We start from the raw sequence: 14,300 nt of genomic DNA, 5'->3' as shown, positions 1-14,300 counted from the left end.
AGGAAATCAATGGGAATCAAGAACAGTGGATGAATTTGAAATTCATTTAGACTGTAGAATTAGCAGAACTTGGCTATTGATAGGATGTAGCTGGGGTGGTGGTAAAAAGAAGTAGGAACAGCTTCGGAATGTAAGATGATGAATAACATTCTGAAATTCTGAGTCGTAGGTATCTAAAGGAATGAAAATGGAAATTTCCAGAATGCATTTGGTTATATGGATCTGGAACTCAGGAGAAAGAACGTGTGGAAATAGGTTTGGGAATCAGCATGGAAATGGTAATCTATGTCATGAAGTCATCCAGAGACAGTAAATACTGTAAGAAGAGGAGAAGAGAGTGCTCAGGACAGAACTCTGAGATAGAACTGTTAAGGAACGTACAGAGGAAGAAAAGTCCTCAAAGATGCGAAGCAATGGCTAGAGAGGTAGGTAAGAGGAAAGCCAGGGTGGTGTTGTGCCATGGAAGCTAAATGTAGATGGTGTTCAAGAAAAAGAAAGGAATTAACTGTATTAAGATTGCTGAGGGGCTAAGATAGCACCAAAGAGTGTCTATTGGACTTAGTAACAAGGAGATGGATGGTGACCTTGTGGATAGCAGTTTGAGAGGAGTGTTGGGAGAGGCATCTCAGCTGTCCGCCAGTGGGTAAGAAGTGAAGTGATAATAGAAATCAGACAAAAGGACATAGACATGCAATTCACAAAACAAGGAATACCAAGGCTCACTAAACATAAAGAAGTTTTACATCATTACTAATAGAAAAATGCAAAATAAAATGAGATACCTATTTTTTTAACCAGTCAAGTTGGCAAAGATAGACAATTAATATATTATCATTCACACACTGTTGGTGCAACTGTCACTTGACATAACTTTTGGAGGCAATTTGGCAACATTAAAAGTTTTAAAAATGTGCATGCCCTTTAATATCACAATTCTGCTGCCTCCTTGGCAGGGAGAGAAAACATGTTCCTCCTTATGCTTTTTTGTTTTTATGTTCTCTACTATCACCCCACAGTAGCTGTCTGGAGGTGAGAATACCATGAAGATTTCCAAAAATGGGGGAATTTTTCTTGTTCTGAATTGTTGATTTTTAATTTTTTTTCCTTTTTTCTTTCTTTTTTTTTTTTTTTTAGTAGAGACAGGGTCTTGCTTTTGCTCAGGCTGGTCTTGAACTCTTGACCTCAAGCAATCCTCCCACCTCAGCCTCCCAGAGTGCTAGGATTACAGGCGTGAGCCAGCACGCCCAGCTGCGTTGTTGTTATTGCTGTTATTTATTTATTCATTATTTTATGGTAGAAATGGCCTTTATTGGTTGAAACAGGAAGTGGAAGAGGCGGGAATATGATAGCTCCTGGGGCAGAGTCTGAAGAATTGGTAGCTATCCTCCCTGTTATTTTGTTGTTTTAACAGTGGAGCAAATGGTTTACTTTGAGAGTGCTGGTATGTCAGGTTATCAGGAGTCCTGTCTGCTGGAGGACATGGTAACACAGGCTTGGAGAAGACTCCGAAGGGAATTAGGGAGCACATAGGTTGACAGACCTTCAAATACAGAAGGAAGGATGAAGTCTGCTTTTCCCCCCATCACTGAAAACAACAACAACAACAACAAAACCCAAAAGAAACAAAAAAACCAAACCAAAACAAAACCCTGTGGGAAGTAGAGGAATTCACCCTGTTGTGGTGGGGAATTAAAAGCTAAGTCTACTGGTTTAAAATATAGAGGAAGGATAAAAGTGATGTAGAGAGCTAGGCCACACAAATAATTTTCTGCCTTAATTCCTAAGAGACTCAGGATGTATTTCCTAGCAGCAGGAGTAATAAAGGAAAAGGGAAAGGGACGGATCTTTGAGGATTTGTTTCTCCTTCCAATTATCCAAATCTCATATGAGCAAAGCCAGAAAGCGGTGTTGGTGAAGTTAGCCCTACAAAATCAAAATAAAGTAAAACCTAAGCTCCATCAGGGCCCAACTTCATGTCTATTTGTTTCATTGCTTTATTGTTACCACCTAGAAGAGTACCTGGCACATGGTAGACGCTCAATAAAATTTGTAAGTAGAATGAAAATCAAAAGGGAAATTTGAGCCCAATCAATGTAATCTGGGTCCTTAATTACTCTCTGTGACTGGTATGGTCTGGGAACCAATGGTTACATTTGCTAAACTGATAACCTCCAAAATGAGAAAAGTGTGGGTGGTTGGCAGAACCTGAATTTTTTATTACTATGATTATAATTATTACTTTAAATTTACTTAACAACAAAAAAACAAAACCTGGGACCATTCGATGGCAGCCTGGGACCATTTGATAGCAGTTGTTTCTTTGTTCTTTCTTCTTTTGGAATGCAATGGCATAACTGGAAATCAGACTGACTCTGCAAATAGGTGCTGATTTTAAACTAATGTCCTTATCTCATTCTGTGTGCAGAGAAGAGAAAGGAGAACATTATCCAGTCATGAAACTTGTGTTAGCATTAATTGGTGATTATTGTGATGTGCACAGCAGCTTTTACTTTTTTTAAGAGGCAACCATTTGATTAGTTGGTCCCATTTTAAGGAGAGGCAATCACAATTACAGAAATAGGAAAAGTGAAAACGCTCCCAACAAACTGCATTAAGAATACAGTTTACAGGTTTTTTTTTCCTATAGCAAACCCGCATATAGAAACCCATGTTCAAGTGTACATGGGGGAACTTGTAGTACTTTTTTATTATCTCTTTGCTCCCACCTTCTTTTCCTATACCTCGGAATTCTGTTCTTTAAATAAATTGAAGGAGGAATGAAGGAATTTCCTTACTAAAACTTTCACCATTATAAAGCCAACAAGATGCAAGATCCAATGTTGAGAAATGAGCTTGTATGATTAACAGCAAAAAGAACAACTATGCCAGTTTTTTTGATCCTGATTGCCAGCATTCTATAGCTTAGACCGTTGACTTCTTGAAATGCTCTACATCTTTGGCTTCCTTCTTTTGCTCTTTTGTTTACAGGTTCATCTTATATTACCTAGTCAGTTTTAGGACTTCTCTTCTCAACCTGTACTCTTTCCCTAGGAGACCCCATCCATGTCTAACACTTAAATCCACCTTATTCAGAGAACTCTAAAAATGTTATCTCTAGCATATGGTGTTCCTCTAGCTCCAGGCTTTTAGAACTAACTGCCTACATGATATACCTTCTTGTCCTGAAGCCACCTCAAATTCACCATATTCAAAAATAAAATTGTAATTTACCTCTCCAAATAACGGTCTCTACCAATAGCACCACTATCTATTCTGGCAGGCAAGCCCGAATCATCTCTGACATTTCTTTCTTCTCCTTTCCTTGCCCTATTCAATCCATCACTAACTCTCTGAGTTTCTCCTCCTAAGTATCTCTCAATTTTGTTTCTCTCTGGCTATGCCACCATTAATCTAGTGCAATCTATTATCTCTTACCTAGACTACTTCAAAACTGTGTAAGTTTCTTCCTTCATCTGCTTTTGGTCTATTTCAATGATCTTTCACAGTGCAGCCATTTCAAATTACACGTATGAACATGTGGTTTTCTTTGCTATTGATCTTGGGGAAAGTTCAAATATCTTAACAAGACCTACAAAACTTTGAATGATCTGACCCATACTCACTCCCTCCAGTCTCATCTCATCCTGTGCTTGCCTTAGCTCGCTGCAGCCCAGCTGCATTAGCCTTCTGTTAATCTCTGTTCTGTCAAAGCTCCTTCCTACCACAGGGCCTTTGACCAGGCTCTTTTCTTGTTTTGGAATGCACTTGCTTATCCGATTTTCTCTGGTTAACTCATACTCATCATTCAGATCTTAGCTTATTTTTCTTAAAGAAACACATTTATGACTTCCTAAACTTGGTCACCTCTTCCTGTCTTGTATTCTCATACTCTATTGTGCTTCTCTTTATTATGCTTATCACAGTTTTCAATAATACATCTTTAATATCTGCTTCCGCCACCAGAGCCTAAGCCACGTGAGGACAGGGATTGTGGGCAGAGGCAGCTACTCGCCCACTTTCCACAGTTTAGAGTGACTGTCCAGTCAGAATTTAAATTTCTTAGACCATTTCAATTTAATACTAAGAGGAATTAAATTTCTTAGACTATTACATCACAAGTGCAACTGCGTGATGGCATTCTAGCCAATGGAATAGGATTGGAAGTGATGTGTGCTAGCTACAGACCTCAGCTATGTTTATTCCTTGAACTGAAGGTGGCCTCCTCCATTCTCTTTTCATCTTCCTGCTGGCCAGAATGGAGAAGACCCTGAGACTGACCTTGGAAACTATATGTTATAAAAGGCTAAGCCTCTGTCAACTTATGTCCCCGATTGACTATTTGGTGGACCACTGCCATGCCAACCTGTTGGCCCACTGATACTGTTACATAAGAATGAAATATACAATTTACATTTGTTTCCAACAGCAGTTTCCCTACTCCAACTATTTTAGGGACAATATCTGTCTTGTTCACCACTGCATCCCTAGTGCTACCACGGTGCCTTGCCCATGGTAGATACTCACGAACTGTTTGTTTAGTGAAATAGAAAATAAAGTAGGTTCTTAATAAGTATTTGTTGAATAAGTGATACTATTTTTATAACTACACATAGAAAGTGCTGTATAATTTCTTGAGGAAAATTGAATAGACAGAAATAGTGGAGTTTTGACTGAAATGAATAACCAATTTGGCTATTTTGAAGTAATTATCTGCTTAATAACAATAGTCAAACAAAATGGATGGCAAAGTGCATGTGTAAAACTGTGAATCAACTAAGGTAAAGGGGTGTGTGGTCACATCGAACAAATATTGTGAAGTCCTAATCTATCACTTATGATGTATGTTATTCAAAATAAAATTTGATTTCCAAGATGTACAATCATAGTATAGTCTTTTATGGGATTCACTGTTGCAAAACTTGAGAAAAAATAAAAATTTTCTATGGTGAGGTTCCTTTAAGTTCCCAAGTTATTGGTTTTGTTTGTGTTGGGTGAGGTGCCATGTTTGTGCCCACTTATGTCTGTTGTATCTATTTGTGTGTTTGTGAGAGGTATGTGTGTATGTGTGTGTGTGTGTATGTGTGTGTTTGAAATCCTTGTTTAGTGCTGTAAGGGCTGGGGGCTCATCTCCTTCCTCCCCATCATAAGGGCCATGGCTGACACTCCTATAACAAAAGACAGGTTGACAAGAGAAAAGCATAGAAAATTTATTTGATCATAGCTTTACGTCACACAGAAGCCTTCAGAATGAAGACCCAAAGATACAGGAAAAACTGTCCATTTTTAAGCTTAGGTTATACGGCCAAGGACAGCCAACTAGAAATATACTTAGATAAAAAGGAGATGAGCTAATAAAAATAGAGTGAGTGGGGAAAGTTACTAAGGCCTCTCTGTTCAGATGCTTCTTAGCCTCTCTGTTGTAGCATTTCTTCCTCCCATATATGGGGTAGGAACTTTCTGGAACGAAGGTCTTAATTTCTTTATGGCCAGTTCTTACACAAAAAGATGGGGGGAAATTAGAGTAATATATTTAGATTTTATGGCTGGCTTTGGGGAGAAGGAATCTTGTTTCTATGACCAGTCTTAAGGAAGAGGAATTCTAATTTCTGTGGCTTGGCTCAGGGAAGAAGGAGGAGCCAGAGGGAGGAGGGAAGGAAAAGGTCAGAGAGAAATTTGGCTACTTCTGAGGCCTTCGTTTTAGGAAATCATTTTCTGAGCCCCAACACTGGAATCTAAGCATGACCTAACTGTTGTTCAGAGCAGAGCTGATCGTATAAAGAGAAACCATCGGGAATTTGCAGCCTGCTCCAGCATTCACAGATTCACCATTGCGGAGTCTGGCAAAGACACAGTTTCTGTGGTGGGAAAAAAATAGGTTCTCAGCTACTGGTGGCACCTGTTTTGGTGAGAACGTGCATGTGTGGGCTTGCACATGTGTGGGCCAGGAGTGTGCACGTGCGTGGCTGGGGAGCGTGGGGGCTTCCAGTCTCGCAGGTGGCAGGGTGGAAGTTGTTGTGTCAGTTGGGTGGAGTGGCATTTACTTTCCCTTTTGTCCTCATACATTGTCTCTGGGAGGGAGCACCCTGCCCCATCCCCACCCCCTGGCTTTGGGGAGGACTCTGATTTTCGTCACTGGTCTCTGTCTTGCATGGGTGCCATTTCCCCTTTTCTGCAGAGTCCCAGTGGCCCAGGTAGGAGCAGGAGGAAGGGAGGGAGGAGACAGGAAGGCAGGTCAGGGCTTCCATGGGATCATGTGATTCTGTTGTCTGCAGGGCGGCTTGTTGTTCCTGATTAATGTGTCAGTGGGGAGCGATTCAAGCTGCTGTGTGGTGGAAGGACCTGGAGAGTGTGCCGCTCACCCAGCTGCCATTTTTATTTATAATTCAATCCTGTTTTGTACTTGCTGTTTCCCGACCATGCCCTATACTTTCCAAACTAGATGCTCACTTTGCAGGGTAGAACCACCTTTTCCATCTGTAAATACTCTATTTTCTTCATAAAAAAAAAGAATATTTTGCTAGTTGCTTACTATGTGCAAAGTCTGTTACTTCTATGTTTCCATTTAATCCTCATGAAAATTCTATTCAATAATTCTATTATTATATTCATTTTATGGTTGAGAAAACTGAGGTTCTGAAAGTTTAAGTAACTTAGCTTCAGCCACAAAGCTAGTAAGTGTCAGAGCTAGAGTTTATGCTGAGAAGCCTGCCAAACTGGTTACTGATATGTTCTACTTTGTGAAGTGATGCTTCCTTTATGAAGCTTTTCTTGATATTCCCAACAAGATGTGATCTCTTCTTGCAACTTCCTCTGCATTCTATTCATGCTTCTGTCATGGTAATTATCATATTGTGTACTTTATTATAAATATTTGTATTTCCCTGATGCAGATTAAAAACTCTTTGAGGGCGAGGACCATCTCTACTCATCTTGCTCTCCCCTTGAATGACTTTAGGAAAGTCCCTTGACTTCTGAGTTAGCCCACCTCTATAATGGGAGATGGTAGGATCAATTAGGGCTTGTCAACTCAATTGAGCCTAAGGATCAAGCATGCAACAAATAATTGAGGTGGCCTGTTTGGCTGTGATATACTGAAGAGTGTAGTCCTGTTTGGAGGGAGTGGCAGCCACTCAGTCCCTATTGATTGTGGTCACACTGGAATGTAGACCTGGTGTTACTGGACCTTTTGATTTTACAAAAGAAATATGAAAATCAGATTTTAAAAAAATGATATCTCTTGATTTTTAAATGTCAGATCAATTAAAATACAAAGTAGTCCTATGTGGGCTAGATCTGGGCCAATGACTGGCAGATATTCTTTCTATGACTCATTCAAGCTCTTGTTATTTAGAATAATGACTATGTAAATGGATATTCTAATACCAACTTTTTTCTAGAAATCAATGCTATTATAAGTACTATCTTCTATAATGTTTAAGGGTGAAAAGAAAAAGGGAGAAGAAATATCAAAACACCAATGTTTTACTAATATTTTGGAAGAACAAAGATATATTTTAAAAAACTTGTCTAAGAGCCTTGTTCTAAAGTTATCTGTGTGTATATTTAGAAGCATAGTAGAATATGTAATTTGCATATATATTATTGAATAGGTATATCTTTATTTTATATATGGAATTTACAAATTTACATGACATTTTAAATTGATATACATCTACTTCTGAATTTATAGAATATATAAATTTATGTTAGAGATTTTTGAAAAATTTGAAAACCTCAGATTCAATTTTAGCTGAAAAACGTAGAAAACTGGACAATGATCTCATTGTTTTGAGGGAATCCAATTCCCTAAACTAGCCAGACCTTGGAAAGTAAATAGCTTAAAATTTTTTTCTGCCTGTGTTAGAATTTGAAATGACCGTTTAATTTGTTTTGGTCGTATTTGTATGCCAGGAATACTTTTGAGAAGTTACATGTTGACAAAAATGAAAATGAACTAGATCAACTCCTTCCAGTACATGCAAACAATATAAACTCTTTTCAATTTTAATTGCAAGAGCTCTGAGTTTCCCAGGTCACCAGAGGCTTATACTGAATATCAGTCTTGATTAACATCTAAAAATAGGTGTGAAGAACTCACTCTGGACATAGCACAGCATGAAGTACTGAAGGGATATTAAAGACAGCTAACATTTTCAAGGATCCATAGTTTAGTCAGTTTCAAGCAAGAATGAAAATATTTGGCATTATTGCATCAGCTTCTCAAGATTAGTCAGGAGAGTATAGGAATTTCCTTCCTGGATTGGCATTAAGAATAGGCTGGACATTAATCTAAGACATATATATTTTCTTTCTAACGTTGTTGGTGCTCTGTGTTACAACTTCTCTGAGGGTAGAGTAATAAGTATATTATCTTAAAAGAAAATAACTTCATACTGCTTTCTTTTGGAGTTTCTTCTAGGTTGCAGGTTGCAGTTTTAGCAAAAGTAAATAGAGATGGTTATATATTAGCCGGAAGAATGACCACAGGCAGAGAATTAACACAATCTCATTGACATTCCATAGATTAGAAAATGTTGGAGCTGGAAGGGACTTTAGTAGTTTTTTCACAATTGTCCTAAACCTCTTAGGGAGTTAGACTAGTTATCTCCAAGACCCTTCATAGCTTACTTGACAAACGGGACAGCTGAGGCCCAGGGTCAAAGTCTATGTTTACTATAGACCAATCTCTCAGGGGAAAGGGAGCCGACTATTAAAATACCAATATGAATTAGGGTAACAAATAATTGGCAACAATTCACAGGGCATTTTAAATAAATGAGCAGAATTTGCCTAGTACTTGAGATTCTAGACATAAATTTTCTAGCATATCTTTTTCTCTATTCTTAAACAAATTCTAACATATCTTGTGTATCTATGTAGAAAGAAACAAACCAAAGAAACCAAATGCCCATAGCTCAGTGTCTAGCTTATTGTTGACACTCAATATATATGTGTTTGGTGGCAACAGGCAGTGATGATAGTCACTGTAGATTTTTTTTTTTACATGTTTCTAGTGTAGATGTTTAACTACTGGCAGTGGAATAACTTTGTGATATTAAGAGTAAATGTTCTTTGACTGAAGCCTACACCTCTTTTTGAGGCAGAAACTAATTGAACAATTAATTTCGATAGCTTTTTAAATCACAAAACTGCTGTAAAAGGTTGTATTTGACTTTGATATAAGTCTTACTAGATATATAAAAAATTAGTTCTTTGCCTGGGATTTCATGTCCTACCAAAATTAAACAAATACGTAAAACAAATACATAGGTAAAACCTCATCAAACTTTAGACTTCCTTCTCCTGTTTAAAGGGTATTGATGGCTGTCAGAGAAGAGAATGAAACTTTTGTGTATTAATCTCATTGTTCAACACAGCTGGGATTAGGAAACAGGTGGTATTAAGTTTTAAGCTTTCTCTTTTCACACCAGAACATTCATACATATGATTTTTTAAAAAATATCAGCAGAGGAAATGGTATGCACTTTAATATTAATTGTCACAGTATTAATGGTGACTATTTCGTAAGAGCCATTTAAAAATTATGAACTTTGTTTTTATGTTCTTCCTTCACATAACTGTTGGGATAATCTCTTACCAATGGTATTTTCATTATATTCTTCTCTTACTTGAAAGCCTGTAGAGAATGCCTATAGCTTTAGTGGTCATAAGTGGGAGCTGTAGGGACAGAAGGTCAGGTCTGAGTCTCTACCTTCTGCTAGCTGTGAGACTTTGGGAATGTTATTTATTTCCTCTGAGGCTCAGTTTCTTTATAAATAAAGTGGGGATATATATCAAAACTTCACTGATAGTATGGTTGTTAGGGATAAATGAGACAATGTTTAAATCTCTTATCATAGTGTGCGGTATGAGGTAAGCCCTGGTACATACGGGGTATTCAATAAATATTGATTAAATGAATGGATAGACACCTAGTGCTTGAAAGGTAAAATGTAAATCCTTCAGCCTACTATTCAAGAACTCCCAGCTACTGTCTCCCATATTTTTCCCAAGCACCAACACTCTTAGTTTATTATGGCCTGGTTAGGATGGTCCCTTTGTTATAGCCAAACTAATTTCCTTTCTGCCACTATACACTACTCAGCTTCTCAATCCTGTCATTTTAGTACCCCACAGAAAGGGCTGTTTACTCTTCAATGCCATAATATTTTATTTTATTTATTTCAGAATATTATGGGGGTACAAATGTTTAGCTTACGTATATTGCCTTTGCCTCACCTGGGTCAGAGCTACAAGCGAGTCCATCCCCCAAACGGTGCACACCATACCCATTAGGTGTGAATATACCCATCCCCACCTCCCTACTCCCACCTGCCCAACACCTGATGAATGTTACTATTATACGTGCACATAATATTTTAATTACTTTCATAATCTTGCTCAATACTCACCTTTTCCAGAAAAATTGCCTAATTAACCCCATCTGATTTAGGTCCCACCATTATTCTGGTGCCTCTTCTCAGCACTCATGTAATCAGTTTGCATAATCCTTTACACCTGCAGATCTATAGCTTTTATTGTTCTTGAGTCATTTTCTGTATATTTTGCCCCCTCTATTAACTAGTTTCAAAGCTCTTCAGTGGCAGTGAGGAATGCATCTCTTATTTTGTGATACCCTTCCCATATCACTTGTGGCCCCCAGCCTCAAGAACATAATTTCAAATACTTGCTAAATAAATGAAATAAATGATATATAATGAAATTGCATTTTGCAGCTTTGAAAAGCAAAACATCAAATGAATGCAATTTCATGCCTATGATCTAACGCAGCAGACTGGGTGTTCTGACAATGAACACATATTTGCGATTACTTTTATATTTTATAAAATGAAGATGAAAGGGGAAAATGTATCATTGTGTGACTGCAACGGCAATGGTTAGCACAACAAATATCACATTACGAAATATTCTACTGCCATAGGAACATTTTAATTGTTAAAATTAAAACAATGATGTAGCTATGTGACCTCGTACATGTCAATTAACCTCTCAAGTGCTCAAGTTTTTCCATCTGTAAAATAAATGAAGGCCTGGATTATATTATCTGTTCTCAATTCTATCATTTTATAGTTTTTAGATTACATACTTCAGCCTATGTTGGCAATGTGGCAACGTGTGTATGATGTGAATTCTGAGGATATGATATCTTAGTAGTCACCAACTGGTGCCTTTTGGGGGGTTCCCAAAGCATGTATGTAATATATGTGGCTTCTGTCTTGGGTGGATAACACCGTGATCTATTCTCAGAGAGACTAAATGGGTCTAGAGCTAGGATAAACAAAATTCAACATTTTTTAGGAGGCTAACAATGATGAGAGAAAGAGAAACTGAAGACAGAGTTTTTAGTTCAGGAGTAGTATGAAATTTACATAAAATGGAGCCAGCATTTACTTTGTCAAGAAGCAGAGGTAAGTGCCTTTCCTCACACCCTGTCTCCCCTTCATTTACCTCCCTACACCCCAGGAATCCCCTCCTTCCCTGCACAAAAAAGAATTTATCATTAACTACAATTCATGATTCAAAGTCATCATAAAAATTGCTATTCTTAAGCACAGAGAGTTGTCTATTTTTTAAAAAAAGACATGTAAAAATTGTATTAATGCATGAAAGTAGAAAGACATGTAAATTTATACCAAGTAACATAAATCACTTGCAAATCTGCCAGTGCCCTAGGTTAATGAGATTAAAGAATCATAAGAGACTAATGAGGAATTTATTCCCCAAACACCAGACCAGAATCAAAAGACAGACTGTATTGATTCATCTAGTTTCATAAAAACATTTGTTCCTAATGATTGAGTGAAAATTATTTATTCAAAACATCTCCCACCATGCCTTTTTTTAAAAAGCAAAAAGTCTATATCATTACTAGCTTATACTTTTCATGAAAATAGAAACTATTTAAATGTATAAGTGAAGATATGGAGAATACGCATGACATAAGAGAAGATCTTCCATAATGAGAACCAGTTTTTTAAAAAATGTACTTTTGTCATGTAACAATAAAACAACAACACAACAACCTAAAATGGCTTTTAAAGCAGGCACTTTATGTAGCACATTGAGCATATAAGTCTCCAACAAAGAGATTATCTAAAATGGATAACATTTATTTATCCCTAACACGTCAAACAACTGTAGAGACATGTATTGTACCCCCAAGGTACAATGAATGGAGCTCAAAGGAAAGAGAAAGAAAACCTGATAAATTCCCATGGGACGTTTTACACCCTCAAAGGGGCTACAAACCTTCTACCAAAAGACTGGGAGAAAAAGAACAAGAGTCGCTATAAGTCAAGAGTATGTGTAGTGAAAGTGAAAGTGGAAGGGTAAAGAATTGAGGTCAGAGAGTGGAATATTGGAGTTAAGGATTTCTGATGTAGGCCAGTTGTGGAGGATGGCAACATAGACAGGGCTACCATGGCAGTGGGTAGCTGGAGTAGGGAGGAAGTGAATATCATAGGAGTTAGAGGCTTAAGAAATTTAAATGTAGGGTGCTAGGTGGACTGACTATTCATAGGGATCTTTAGTAATTGAATGAACAGTGAGGGCCTATTGTGTTGAAGTATTGGGCAGATATAGGCATAAATGAGGAAATATAGTTCCCGACTTCATAAAACTTTCATTCTAGCAGAGGACATAGACAGTTAGGTACTTGCAATAAAGTATAATGAGTGTTACTTCTCAGAAAACAAAGAAATACGTTTAGGCAAGGGAAATCTCTCCTCTCTGGTAGCAAATGATAATAGGATGAGGTCTGCCTTGGCCCATCATTTTTCTATCATTTTTCAGGTCAAAAATAGCTTTCAGAAAAAATATGGTAAATCCCAGTTTATAGATGAAAATAAAATAAAGAAGTTAGGTGATTTATTCTAGGTGATATAGCTAGTGAGTGACAGAATTAGGATTGAAAACCAGATCTGTCATAGTTGCAGTCCTTTTATGGCAACATAAGGTGACTATGGCCTATCCTTCCAGTAGATTACAACTGAAAAATATGAAAAAACACAAAAACCAACTGCCTAAGAACTCTGAAATGTTAATAAAAACAGGAAGATTATGAGTAGGAGTCAAAACTTGGAGAAATAACCTGCATGGAAATAACTTTCCCATTTTTTTCCTTGTGCTGCTTTGTGCCAAGGTTGGGTCTCTGTTACATAGTGCTGTGGTGATGTTGGAGGTTAAAACTCTGATAGAGATCTCATCAACTTTCTGGCCAGAGGAATAAGGGAAAGGAACACCACAAGGCTGGAGAATGCAAGAGGAATCACAAAGGGGAGAGAGCTGGAGAAGGGGTCCTCTATTCTTCATAAATCACAGCTGATACCCTGAGCTATGCATGCATAGGACAGACTCTAATGAGCAGAGTAAAGGCTTTGAGAAGTGAAGTGAGATCAGAACTACTCATACAAGTCTCAGATTAACCCCGAATAATACCTGCATGAGACAGATGTAGATAAGCAGAGCAAATTCTTAGAGGAATAAAATAAATTTAATGTTTTAGTAACTTTATGAGGTATAATTTATTTACACACTACAAAATTCACCTGTTTTAAATTTATAATTAAATAATTTTTAGGAAATTTATTGAGTTGTACAACCATCACTACAGCTCAGTTTAGAACATTTACAGCACCCCAATAAGATCCTTTTTCTTGTTCATAGTTAATTTCTATTCTCATCCCTACTTTAGAAAATTACAAATCTGCTTTTTTTCTCTATAGATTTGCCTTTTCTGGACATTTTGTGTGAATGGAGTCATACAACATGTGGTCTTTGCATCTGGCTTCTTTCATTTAGTATGTTTTTTAGGTCCATCCATATTGTAGCATATATGGGTATTTTGTTATTTTTTTATGGCTGAAAAATATTCCATTGTATGGCTACTTGACTCATAGAATATTTGAACTGCCACACATAGGAGGCAAGACGGAATTTATGATCTGAGCCTAACAACATGATTATCTGATGACACCAGAGCATCAACATTCTCCAGAAGAGTACAACAGCAACCAGCATCTAAACAACATAATAGTCAAAATGTCAGAGATGATCTAAACTGGACATACTAAAAGCCAGGAAAAATGTGACCAATTTTCAAGGGAGAAAATAATCAGAAGGTGTGAACCTTGAGAAAACTCAAGTGTTGGAATTATCAGACAAAAACCAAAAAAAAAAAAAAAAAATAGTCAAAATGTCAGAGATGATCTAAACTGGACATACTAAAAGCCAGGAAAAATGTGACCAATTATCAAGGGAGAAAATAATCAGAAGGTGTG

This window comes from Propithecus coquereli, unplaced genomic scaffold (assembly GCF_000956105.1).
Source record: "Propithecus coquereli isolate 6110/MARCELLA unplaced genomic scaffold, Pcoq_1.0 Scaffold104, whole genome shotgun sequence".
NCBI lineage: Eukaryota > Metazoa > Chordata > Mammalia > Primates > Indriidae > Propithecus > Propithecus coquereli.
This window is presented reverse-complemented; position numbering follows the sequence as displayed.